Consider the following 14,281-nt stretch of genomic DNA (forward strand, 5'->3'; position numbering starts at 1 on the left):
CAGTATAGGTCACAGATCCAAAAAGGTGAAGAGCCCTTTCTAGGTTTTAAAGAGAGAAAGAATGGACCTTTGTTTTTGACAGAATTAAAAAAAAAAAAAAAGAATAAGTAAACTGTTAGAACAGGTTCAGAAATAATGTTCACTGCAACTTTACCTGATTGGCTTGATTAAGGCAAGAAATCCCTATGACTTGGAAAAGTTCTCAGAAGCTCTGCTGTTCTAGGGGTTGGGAGGTTGAAGTGGTTGCTGACACTGATACTGGTGGAAGCAGCAGGGACTGAAACCAGACGTTTTAACCGAAGTTCTGAATTAATTTCCTGTCATCAGCAACCTCAGATCATGGTGGTTATCTATGTCCTCCAGGAAGCATTTCCTCCTCAGCTACCGTTGTCACTAGCTAGACCCCAAGACCTGACCTTTACTGCCCACCTGCTTATACTCACCAATCTTTGTCTTATATTTTTCCTTACACTCTTCTTTCTGGTTTACTTCTTAATTCAGACAAGTGACACCTGAAACCACCCCTCAGGTGAAAGTGAACGCCCTGACAAGACCTCCCCCTGGCACAGACCACCCAGACCATTTGAGCTAAACCCCCCACTCATGTCTGTGCGGATGGACCATGGAGTGACCCCTGGAATGACCAGCAATTACCTTTACCTCATTCTAATACTAATCTCTGCCCAAGGAGGAGCCTCAGTCTCATTTACATAGCATGCATTATACATCAACGCCTGTTTCCTTAAGGTACATGTGTGACCTTATGCCTGTCTCTACATATCATGACAAGGCTTCCCTATCCAAAAATTTATCTTTACCCTAAACAAAAGGTACCCATTCATCCTCCCTCAGGGAGTCACTGTGTTGGAAGCTATTCCCAGTGATCACCTTATTTGCTGGGAATATTGTTGACTTTTTGGGACAACTCCACCTGGTGTATCTGACTCACCAAGGAGCAAACTCATGTTGGTTCGCTTACACCTTCAGTATCAGGTTCTCTATTTGATTACTTTGCTTTATCATTCACTTCTCTTACAGCCTCAGAAAGAGAGGGTGCTTTTCCAACACTGACTCCCAACCTCTCTGTCCCAATTTTGGGGCACATGAAAGGTGCCAAAAATAAACTATGATTTGGACACAGGATCTAGAGCAGGCCCCACCCCTTGTTTTCTAACATCTTCTATTATGCACCAGGGTACTTTCTCCTAAGTTTGATTCTTAAGATACATACAAGCAAACAAAACCAACCACTCAAAAAAATATTTCTTAGATCCTCAACTTCTTGTTCATTTAGTTCTCTTTTTACCCTTCCTATATTCAGGCTCCTTGTTAAGAATCTCTAAGACTGGGCGCCTGGGTGGCTCAGTCGTTAAGCGTCTGCCTTCGGCTCAGGTCATGATTCCAGGTCCTGGGATCGAGCCCCGCATCGGGCTCCCTGCTCGGCGGGAAGCCTGCTTCTCCCTCTCCCACTCCCCCTGCTTGTGTTCCCTCTCTCGCTGTGTCTCTCTCTGTCAAATAAATAAATAAAAATCTTTAAAAAAAAAAAAAAAGAAATCTCTAAGACTGAGCAAGAGACGTAAAACTCAACAATAAGAAAACAAAGGACCCAATTAAAAAATAGGCAAAAGATCTAACCAGAGAAAATATACAGATGGCAGATAGGCATATGAAAAGATGCTCAACCATGGTCAATGATCAATGCTCAAAGTCCAGGATCTCATCATTAAAATCAGGTCTATATGTGGATGGACCCCTCAGATGCGGTAACTTTTTTTTCCTTTTTGAGAATTAAAGATGCCTAATTTCCAAATCTAAAAGTTGAAAATAAATTATTAACTTCAAGGTAAAAACCTCCTTTCTTTCTGTCATTAGCAAATCTCACATCATCTATCATATATATATATATATATATATATACACACACACACACATATATATACACATATATATGTATGTATATATATATATGTTAAGCATATATATATGTTTAAGCGAGTGTGTAAGAAGTGCTAAAGAGAAGGAGACATTTCAGGATAGCTTAACTGACAATTACCAGGTTCACTGATTAAATTTGACAAATGTCTTTATTAAATGTTTATTTGAATCCAAAAGACTGACCAAAAAATCAGTTTAGCTGGTAGATTAGAACAAGATGCTTGATTAATATAACTTTTCTCCATCCTATTTTTGTGTATAAAGGTGATATTTATGGCAATTTTCAACTAATATTAAGGAATTTAAAAACAGATATTTTATCATGCTCCCTAAAGTAGTTGAAACTCTGTAATTCACAAATGACAGAAGCTCACTTCACACTAGTATAAGTACAAATGCAAAAAAGGCATTTATTGGTCCATGTAACTGGGAACTGTAAGAGTGGATCTGGATTCGGATTAAATGGGATGTCAAATAACACTATCAGACCCTCCAGCTTCCCTCTCTCTCTGGGCCTCAGAACCACTTCTCTGAGAGTGTTAGTAAACTCTCTTTTCTAGGTACATACCAATCCATCAAATGATCACAAGCAAGGAGAGATTTCTGCCCTTTGAAAGTCAAAATACAAAATTCCAGAGAAGGCCTCTGGACCATCTTGGTCACTACCTGTTGCTGGGCAGACCCTTGAGCCAGAGGCAGTATACTGTCATCACAGAATGGGAATGGAAGAGGACCAGTCTCCTAAAGGAAAGCAGGTGTTACCATGTTACAAGAGAAGGAAGGAAAGAGCTTTGGGACAGACTGAAAAAATGGTTTCAATATAATGTCTAATTTTACATCTAAATCAATTATTATATAAATTATCTAGCCATTCCTAAAAGTTACAAAGAAATCAGTATCTGAATTCAGGCCACTATTCCACTCATGCAAATTAATAATCTTGATAGTCATTCATATTCATTATGTGTATAAACTTTCAATACCTTGGTATTCAAGGATTCAAACTTGACTAGAAGAATATATGTATTTGTTTTTTGTCTGAACCGAGTTGTACATTATATTTGTCTGAGTACACTGGTGTTGTACATTAATGTTAAAATAGTTTTTAGGTACAATTCAAATTTAAAAATTCTTCAATTTAACTTTTCCAATAAAAACACAGTATATGCAAACATAGCATGTTTAAAAAAGTACTCTTTCTCCAATAAGAAGTTGATACTACTGACATGTTGTTGACATGTTTTTTTATTTTGAATTGTATTTTTTTAAACTTTTTAAATTTAAATTCAATTAATTAACATATAATATCTTAGTAGTTTCAGAGGTACAGGTCTGTGATTCATCTGTCTTATATAATACCCAGTGCTCATTACATCATGTGCCCTCCTTAACTTCCGTCACCCAGTTACCCCATCCCTCCACCCCTCTCCCCTCCAGCAACCCTCAGTTTGTTTCCTATGATTAAGAGTCTTTTGTGGTTTGTCTCCCTCTCTGGTTTCATCTTGTTTTATTTTTTCCTCTTTTCCCCCACAATCCTTTGTTTTGTTTCTTAAATTCAACAGATCATATGATAATTGTCTTTCTCTGATTGACTTATTTCACTTAGCATAATACCTTCTAGTTCCATCCACAACATTTTTTGTTTTCAAATTATACACTGATATGAGAAAAGAGAAAAAATGAATAACATTTAAGATGAACTCACTTATAACTACCACCCAGATCATAAAGTAGAATTTTGCAAGCCACCCAGAAGCCCCTCCATGTAACCCATCACCATAACGAGTCCCTCTTGCCCCTAAATATAACCACTATCCTGACATTTATAACAATTACTTCCTTCTGTTTCATTGTATTTTTATCACCTAAGTATTATTGAATTAATTAAACAAGGAGACCATCAGATCAAAATGACTCTAATACCGAGGCCTATGAAAGTAAGCAAACCAAAACGCTTAAGCCTGTAAATGCCTCACAGTTATGAAATTGAAACCTAAGGACAGCCAATCACAACCAACCAACTAGGCTTTAAGCTATAGCCATTCAATAATTTTCTTACTTTGCTTCCACCTTTTCTCCTAACCACTTCCGGTTAGGCACTGTCCAGTTAGAACGGATTTTTGATCAAATAAACTCTTAAAATTTTTAATATGCCTCAGTTTATCTTTTAACAGTATGTATCCCTAGACACCATAGTTTAATCTTAGCCCCCTTTTAAAATTTTGCTGTGTCTTTTAAGTATTTGTTAATCTATAGGTTCCTCCTTCACCCCTTTCTGCCCTTAATAATTTATCTATTAAAAAACCTGGGGCATTGACCTGTGGAATATCCCAGCAGGTTCCCTTAGCAGTTTACTTCTTTCAAGTCTATTTCTTCAGCTCCCTCAGTGATCCTTTGAGGTCCCTAACAATCCTGAATAAATCCTTTTCTGTTTAACTGGCTAGAGTGAGTCCAAGTGCCTGTAGCTAAGAACCCTGATTACAATGAGAATAACATTTTTATTACAAAGTTAATTTCACATATATAATTTTATACATATGTAAAGTCAAATGTAGGATGAAGATAAAAGTTATCTGTGAGAGAATGCTTATTGAAATTTTTATTACCATAGGCAAAAAACAACCCATATCACGAGGAACAGTGTTTTAGCTTAGTTTCTTAAAGCCATGTAGACATTAAGATGGCAAATATTTCTAAAGACATTTATCACTTCTTAGAACTTCATATGGACATCTCAGTGGGATTAAAATTGGTAAAGATATGTGTTAATGTGAATGAAAACTTCCAGGCAGAGAAACATGTCATGAGAGACTTGTGGCAAAATTTAGGTATATTTCCAACAAAACCCAAATTAGCTATATCATTTGAAAATAAAATAAGATTTAATCTTTAATAAGCATAAACAATGTATATGATATTCCCCAAAACTAGAGGTAATCATTTATCTTTATATTCAGGTTGAAATTCTTATATAATTTAAATAAAACCAAAAACAAAAGACTCAAAACATGGACAACATCCTTAACAAAAAGTGAAGTCTGTAAGTATGAAGTGACTTTAAGTGTGACCATTAGATGTAAGGTAGGAAAGACCAATCAAGCTGCAGAATTAGGGCTTGAAGGGAGCCAGGAAACTTGTAAGATTACTTACAAACATTCACTGTCATCATTATAACCCAATACCTTTATTGACTACCTTATTCCATAAATACATAAGAAAAAACCTGAGGAATAAAAGCTGGATAATAATTTAATAAACTTACCACATATTTTATATGTTTTCCATTTTACCAGGCAAAGGTCCAGAAGCGTAATTACTGTTTTAGTGAAATGTATCTTTGGCATCACCCAGAGTGGATGAAAGCTCTCCAGTAACAGTGCCTAATAAAAAGATAAGAAAATAGTGCCAAGATATATAATAAGAATGTATAGGTCATAATACGTGATGACAAAGACATTAGCAGAGATAATGCTAAAAATCTATACCTTACATACATGATAAATTAATATAAAGAGTGACCTATTCCAAAATACCTAGCTCAGAACAAATCACTGTTGTATTCCAAGCATTTCCTTATTCAGTTATGTTTTACTTAATACCAAAATTCATTTACACTCCAACATATGTCTATAGAGCACTAAAAGACAACAGCCTACAACAGGAATGGCAAGTGTGCAGCAGGCATGGTGGTATTTGTACCAGTCCTACATTTACATCAGATATTTCTAACTGATCATAGTTCACTCTTACGTGAGTCCTGGGCAAAGATTCAGAGTCTTTCTTAACTCAGTGTTCTAGGTAGCTACTATTAATTAAACAAACACAGGTGATCCTTGAGATAAAATCTATTTGCCCTCCCTGGCCTGGAGTAAATAGGCAAGAAAATAAGCTTGTATTATTCAGCAAAAGATGAGTCAAAAAACGGCCAGTAATAAACAATAACAATATGCATCATGGATAATTTCTAAGAACAATGCTTTATAATGGGAAAAGTTATTAACTTAGATTTGAAAAGTCATTTCTTCAAGTGGTATGATAGTCAAATGATTTCAATGTTTTTCAAACCATATTGTCTAATCTTCTATACTACAGAGTGCTTATATCCATTCTTATAAAAGTAATATTCCATAAAAAGTAATATACTGCGAATACCCTTTACAATGCATGTTTCTGAAGAAAGCACATGTGTAAAATAGACTAACCATGTTGCATCAAATTTTGATATGTAAATGTATGCTTCTTTGGAAATATAAATTCAACTTAAAAAAATTATTGAGTTTCTACTATTGGCAACAGTGCTGTAGAGATTACTGTGTGTGATTCAAATTATGTGCTCTGGAATCCTAATGCTTGGAGTGAAATCCTGGCCCCACCACTCACTAGCTGTGTGGTCTTGGAGCAAGTAACTTCTCTAAGTCTGAGTTTCCCCATCTATAAAATGTGATAAAAATACCTATGTCATTGTAAGTTGTATAGAATAAAGAGATATGATACTGCAAGCCAAACTATAGCATCTACCTCTAGTAAACATTCAACAATTTCAGGTATCATTGTTATTGTTGTTCTTATTATTATAAAAGTTACTATTATTATTATTATTATTATACAAAGACCAATAGGATTCATTTATTATTTTCAACTCTTGCTTCAAGAGTCTGGAAGCATGGAGTAGGAGAATAGGTGGAAATTGAGAGATGGGAGGAAGAAATAGAGTATGTATCACAGAATAATACTGCTATAATATATAACAGAATAATATTGGAATATTGATATAAAAATTGCTATATCAATTCAACCTGGACTGTAAGAATTCAAGAATATAGGTGAAAGGATTAAGTCCTCACTGAGAAGATAAAATTTGAGAAAGACCTGGAAAGATGCACATGATTTCAGCAGACAGAGGATCAACATGAGTAGAGCCAGAAAGAAAGCAGAGGACATGTTTGGAGAGTAATGAGCCAAGATAATAGCAGCGAGTAGGGAAAAATGTAAAAATATAATTTAAAAGGCACACTGAACCATATTTTGAAGGGCCAAGAATGCTATGCTGGATTGAATTTTTTAACTGAAATATAATTAACATACAATGTTTCTTCAGCTTCAGGCATACAACATACTGATTCAACAATTCTATACATTACTGTAATGTTATTACAATATTATTGACTGTATTCCCCACTCTGGACTTTTAATCTCCATGGAAATTAAGTTAGAGACTCAGCATGTAATCTGGACCTAGAAGTCTGTTATAATACTAAGCCATAATCAAGCGCCTTTTGTGAGGCAATGATGACCCCAGCCCCAAAACTTAAGAGGCCAGCCAAGTGTACTTTATTATTTCTTTACTTCAAATTATAAAAAATATTATTTTAATTAACATTTTAGAATTACAGAGAAAGTCTCGTAAAATCTAATTTATTTCAGAATTTTCACAATGATACTCAAACCTGTTTTATCCCTAATAATAACCAGTAAATAGAGACTATGTAGAAAAGCTTTGCAAAACTGATATTTTAAACATATAAAAATACCTGGATAATAACCCATATTAATAGAAACATCTTAAATATCAAAAGATAATCTCTAAATACTTATTATAAAAGTAATTATTGAGTTCTAAACTCTATATTCAGCTAAAAAGCAGTGGATTTGGTTTTAGAATGACTACAAAATGGGTGAAAAACTTCTCTTCAAACAAGGTTACCTATTTAAGGAAATAAGATACACATGTTTAAAAAAAATTAAATACCAGGTTAAATGGCAAAATAAAGACGAAAGTAGAGGAAGCTAACTTTTTTTTTGAGAGCTACATAATATACATCTTGTAGCTCATTGAATCCACCCACCAGCCCTGGTTTTGCAAGAAGTCACCAATAATCCTTGTTCTTGCTAGCACAGAAGGCTAAGCCTGGGCTATGGAGCTAGAAGTTCAAATGTTAGTGCTGCCCTTTAGAGGCTTTGTGATCTTGGGCAGATGATTAAACCTCTAAGTCTCCGTTTCTTCATCTGTTAAACTGGAAAAGTAATAGCATTTAATGTGCAGACATGGTGTGAAGGGCAACTAAGGAAGTATGCGTGAGATAATAATGCCCTATGAGAGCATTTATACAAAGTGCTCTCTAAGGAATCCTAGTCCTAGAAAATTATGACCAGAAAAGGTTCTATAGTCTTATAGACTGATGCTTGAAAAATCCTATGTAGAATTTCTACATAAACTGTTCTATTGTTTGATAAATAAATAATCTCCCAAAACTCACAAGTAGAAAAAAATAGAAATAGAAGTACAATATTTAATAAAACTGGGCGATATCTTCAAACCCAAAATACTATATAAGAAGGAAATAAACAGACCCGTAATGCATTTAGCAAAATGGTTGCTGTTATACCTCAGAGATTTCCAAAGATAATAATTGGAAGAAAGTTTGTTCCACAGATCCATGACGACGTTCATAGTTCAACACTCAGAGGTGACAGAATTAAACAAGTTGAGTTGAAAACAGGAAGATTGGTGGAAAGTCTAAAAAGGAAAATTAAATATTGAGGCCCCTACCATAACCTCCATATCTCTAAGTGAATAACTGTAACCACCACCACTGACCATCCTGAGAAATCAGCCTTTTCTGTACCTATTGAACCAGAGAGGCAAGAGATTCAGAGACACCAGGCACCATGGTGGATAGCAGGGCAGGGGAGCAGGACGGTGGATGGGGAGGAAGAATGAAATATGGGGAGTATGAGGTTGCCTGAAAAAGAAAAACTGAAATCGCATATTCAAGTTTAAATAAATATCTCAAAATCATAAATTGAGGATAGTATGAGTACATAATTTAAAAATATGGAGGTAAATATTTAAAAATAGCTAAAAGTTGAAAGTGGTACCAACAGGGAAGGCTGTTTTGATGATTAGAAGAGATATAGCAGGAGACTGCATTTTTAGTTATAATCTTTTTAACACTATTAGATTTTATTAAGTATTCTTCCATGTATTTTTTTTTTTATTTAGAAAGTATTTGAAGATGGGGCAGATCACAAGAGTCCCTAACCATGTCCTTATTCTGCAGTCTTCAGACATTAAAAATTTGGTAAAGTGCACTTTCATTTTCTTTCTTTTTTTTTAATTGAAGTATAATTGACATATAACATTCTATTACTTTCAGGTGTACAACATAATCATTTGATATCTGTATATATTGTGAAATGATCACCACAATAAGTCTAGTTGACATCCATCACCATACATAGTTACAAAAAATATTGGGGCGTATGTTATAAGGACTTCTAAAATCTACTCTCTTAGCAACTTTCAAATATACAATACAGTATTATTAACTCTAGTCACCACGTTGTACATTATATCCTCATGACTTATTTTTTTCAAACTGGAATTTCATAATTTTTGACATCCTTTATGTACTTCACTCACCCTCCACCCACCCTCCTGCCTCTGGCAGCCACCAATCTCTCCTCTGTACCTATGAGCTTGGTTTTTGTACTTGTTGGTTTGTTTAAATCCCACATATAGCACTTTTATTTTCTTAAGTGGTCCATGAGCACATTAAGGGACTTCAAATTTAAAATCAGAAAAATACAAACTATTTTAAATATCATAGAACTCCTTTTTTTTTTTTTTTTTTAAAGATTTTATTTATTTGACAGATAGAGATACACAGCGAGAGAGAGAACACAAGCAGGGGGAGTGGGAGAGGGATAAGCAGGCCTCCCGCAGACCAGGGAGCCCGATGCGGGGCTCGATCCCAGGACCCTGGGATCATGACCTGAGCCAAAGGCAGATGCTTAACGACTGAGCCACCCAGGCGCCACCATAGAACTCCTTTTTGATGGCTGGCATTTGAACACCCATATGCTCCACATTTTACATACCCACTGCCCCAGGTTTCTCTACCCCTGCCCAGATAACAGACATCCAGGGTGCTTCCAGCTCACCTCCATGAACATTTCTACAAAGAAAATCCCCATGTATGCCCCCTTAATTCCTCTTAGATATATACTCAGAAGTAGAATGATGGGTTTACACTTACACTTCTTCTAAATAAGTCATGCTACGTTGTTCTCCACTAACACCAGGAATGCAATAGAGTTCTTATACCTTCATGTCTCAGTTGCTACTATCCATCTTTCTAATGTCTGCTAGTCTAGTGATTTAAAGTCATAGCTAAATGTTGCTTTAATGAGCATTTCTTATATTACTCATTATTTTGACCATCTTATCCCAGGCCTCTTAATTTTCTAAGTTTGCTCTTCTTTAAATTTTGTGTTAATCTATTTTTACCTTTCTCCTGGGGTGTATTTTTCTAGTTGATTTGCAAGAGTCACTTGCATATTTTAAATATTAAACCCCAGTTATTATTGGATTTTGCAAGTAGCTTTCTACTTCCAGTTAGTGATTGTTGTCCAAGGAGTCCTTAATTGAACAGAATATTTAATTTCAGGTAATGTTATCATTCCTGGTTTTTAAGTTTAAGAAATCCTTCTGAGTTCTTGACATAGACTATGGAATTTTATGCAGCAGTTAGAAGCTACATTAGATGTACAAGTAACAACATGAACAATGTCAAAAAGGAGGACTCAGTTTTAAAAGAAATAAAATGAAAAAGATAAGATACTACTTATATTAATTAAGAATATATTAATATAAACAATATGCTTTTGGAGGAACATATTCAAATTTAAATACATAGATTAAAAATATTTAGTTTTCAAAGAGGGGAAAATGAAAGTGAGGTATGAGAGAAAAAAGAGAAAGAAGGAAAGAAAGGAAGCTTTGTATGGACCAATGAGAAAAATAAGTCATGGACTGAAAAATGCGGTTAGTTCAATTAACTGCACCTAAATTTCAAAACAAAGTTGATCCATATAAATGAAATCCAGAAGTCTGATCAAAAGCTACATCAGGGGGTGCCTGGGTGGCTCAGTTGGTTAGGCTAGGCTTCTGCCTTCAGCTCGGGTCATGATCCCAGGGTCCTGGGATGGAGCTCATTGGGCTCCCCACTCAGCCGGGAGTCTGTTTCTCCCTCTGACCCCCGCCCCGTGCACTCTCTCTCTCACTCTCTCTCTCTCAAATAAATAAAATCTAAAAATTAATTAATTAATTAATTAATTATTTAAAAGCTACATCAGTACAGAGGACCAACTCTACCTTAGGATACTTACAGATAAAAATAAGGATCCATAATTACTAGAATCAGAATTGAATATTTATTTTCAAAACAGATTAAGTTTTTATCACTATGTGAACACAGATTTCCTGTGAGCTTTTTAGAATTTTTTTCCTTTGCTTAGGATTTTGAAGAACTATGTAGTAATTAAATGAGTAGTTCTTAATCCTCTAAGTTTGAAGGACTGGTGAAATTCCAAAATTAAATATTTATAGGTCTGACCAAGTGTTGCAGACATTTTATTTGGCCAAATAAGTATATCTTATAAATCAATGCCAACCACCATTTATTATTACCATAATTTCTAAATAACAGGACTATGGAAATTCATAACAATAAGGGCATAATCTCAAAATAAAGGATAATTCTTAAATCAAACACATTCAGTTTTATGCAAAATATACATTATCCTTATTTTTCTCACTGTATTATGAACTAGTGAAAATGTATTGTGGTAGAATGACATTTAGGAAATACTGAACTAGAAATTATCAATAAAATCAAACACTCCAGGAATGCAGTTCTACATTATAGTCACAGAAAGAAGATGTAGCTTGTTTCTGTACTAAGGATTATGCAAAATCCAAAGTATATGCCAAAAATAAATGTTATATGTATCACTAATAATTAAGCAAACTAATTGTTAACTTTAATATGTTAGAAAGCAATATAAAATAATTTTCAACTGATATCTTAATATTTGATCTTCAAAAAATTCTTCTGAAATGAAACTTGTCAATATTCTGGTATTCTGAATTGTTCTTTAAAAATACCTGCAAAATCTCTAGAAAATGAGGCTCTGGGTGTGGGGCCACGGTGCCGGGAATGTCCAGGGCCCAACTAGATGAGATGCACACTCTGCTGCACCAGGCTCAGCTGGTGTCTGCCCTGCCTGAGGTTTGCTGCGTTCCAAAATGGCTGGGCAGTTGGACCAGACCGTCAAGTACTACACCCTGGAAAAGATCCAGAAGCACAACCACAGCAAAAGCACTTGGCTGATCCTGTACCACAAGGTGTACGATGTGACCACGATTTCGGAGGAGCATCCTCGTAGGGAAGAAGTCTTAAGGGAACAAACTGGATGCTACTGAAAACTTTGAGGATGCTGGGCACTTTACAGATGCTTGAGAAATGTCCAAAACATACGTCACTCATCCAGATGACAGATCAAAGATAACTAAGACTCGGAAACTCTCATTACTACTTATTTCTAATTCCAGGTGGTGGACCACCTGGGTGATCCCAGCCATCTCAGCACTGGTGGTAGCCTGAATGTATCACCTCTACACAGTCCAAGACTAAACACATTCTCAGAAGCCAATGAAAGAAAAGACTGCTTTGGGACCAGGGAGAAGGAAGCCAATGTTAACTGCTTCAACTGATGGAAACCGTCCCCTGAAAAATAATTTTATTTATTTTTTTTAAATTGCATAATATTTTTTACTATTTAATTCTTTAAAAATTACTTTTGTTGTTCAAGTGAATTGCTGGGAAAATGCAGTTGTATCACTTAGAAAAAAGTCCATCAGATGGTACTTAGATGGCAATAGAATTTATAGTCTTTACCCATAGTTATTGATTCACTGGCATAGCCAAAGGCAAGGTTTACCAGGTATCAGGCCTTTATGAAATGTGTTGATTAATTCCTGTTTAGTTTCCATGATTGTGTATAGTTAAAAAAATAACCCAGGTATATAACCTTATATTTTTAGGACACAAACAGGTGTATGACTATACACATAATAGGTCAAACTTTGATGTTTATATTTATGTACCTTTGCTAGATGAATGCCACACAAAGTAAATTAAGTTTATAAAATCATAAAGGGTAGAAACCAACTTAAAGATATTGCCATAAACAATTATTTCTTATATATAATGGAGAGAGAAGATTGATTTTACTAATTTTTTGGACTTCAATTTTTATTTAAATTCTAGTTAGTTAATATGTAGTGTAATACTGGTTTCAGGAGTAAAATTTAGTGATTCATTACTTTCATATAGCACACAGTGCTCAACACAAATGCCCTCCTTAATACCCATCACCCATTTAGCCCATCCCCCAGCCCACCTCCCCTCTAGCAACCCTCAGTTTGTTCTTTATAGTTAAAAGTCTCTCATGGTTTGCTTCCCTCTCTATTTTTTTCCTTTCCCCTATGTTCATCTGTTTTGTTTCTTAAATTCCACATATGAGTGAAATCATATGGTATTTGTCTTCCTCTGACTTATGAAAATAATTTTAATACACCTATTTCCCTTTTTTCCTATACTAAAACCAAACCAAAAAGAACTCTTCTGTTCTTTCTACTCCTGAACTCTTAGAATGTGCCTTTTTGTTCATCAACTTTTTCTTGATGTTCTATCTCTACATAATTTACTTATTGTAGGCATGATCTTTTAAAAATATATCTAGCTTTTAAAATGTATTTTTAAAAATCTCTAGAAAATGGAAAGATCATAAGGCTATTCATCTTTTAAAATCTGAGTAGTCAATGATAGCTTGACAATATTAAAATCTGCTAACTGGCTTATTCTTAGACCAAATTGACCACTTATTTTGTGCTTTAATCTATTGAAGATGATAAATCTCACTGAGAAATTAATCTACTTAACTTCCATTTTGTCCTAAATAAAGATGAGCTAGATATTCCCCCATTCAAATCAAAAAGGAAAAAAGTCATTTAAATGGTATTCATAGGTTTTCTGTTTAAAAAAAAAGTTAAAAAATTGTTAAAGTAAGTTACAAAAAATTAAAAACAACTTTTAAAATGTAAATATATTGCTGAAATCTTATTTCTTCCCAGCATAATTATTAAATAAACATTAGGGACAAACTTTATGACAATTTTTTAAAATAGATGGCATATAGATAAACAGATGATGACAGAGAGAGAGAGAGAAAGAAAGAAATAGATACAACACCTAAGGTATATGCATGAATAACTGAATTTTGTGCTGATATAAATATTGAATTTTGTCAATTTAAAAAAATAAGTTAATGCTTAAACTCACATTCAAAACTTATTTGAAAAAACTATTAAAGATTTGAGAGATCAACAAACTTTCCATTTCAATTTTAAATGTTCAAAAATTCCATGTAAAAGTGAAGCTGTCAGAAAAATTATGCAATTCAGTGAGATTGTCAACACAGAACAGAATTTTTCTTTTAC

General features: G+C 34.4%; 1 pseudogene; it reads left to right on the plus strand.

Annotated features, from left to right (window-relative positions):
* The first annotated feature begins 12,025 nt into the window (after positions 1–12,025).
* On the plus strand, positions 12,026–12,413 carry LOC116631931 (annotated as a pseudogene).
* The last annotated feature ends 1,868 nt before the right edge of the window (positions 12,414–14,281 follow it).

The sequence above is a fragment of the Phoca vitulina genome, unplaced genomic scaffold (genome assembly GCF_004348235.1).
Source record: "Phoca vitulina isolate PV1807 unplaced genomic scaffold, GSC_HSeal_1.0 scaffold6, whole genome shotgun sequence".
In the NCBI taxonomy this organism is placed as follows: Eukaryota; Metazoa; Chordata; class Mammalia; order Carnivora; family Phocidae; genus Phoca; species Phoca vitulina.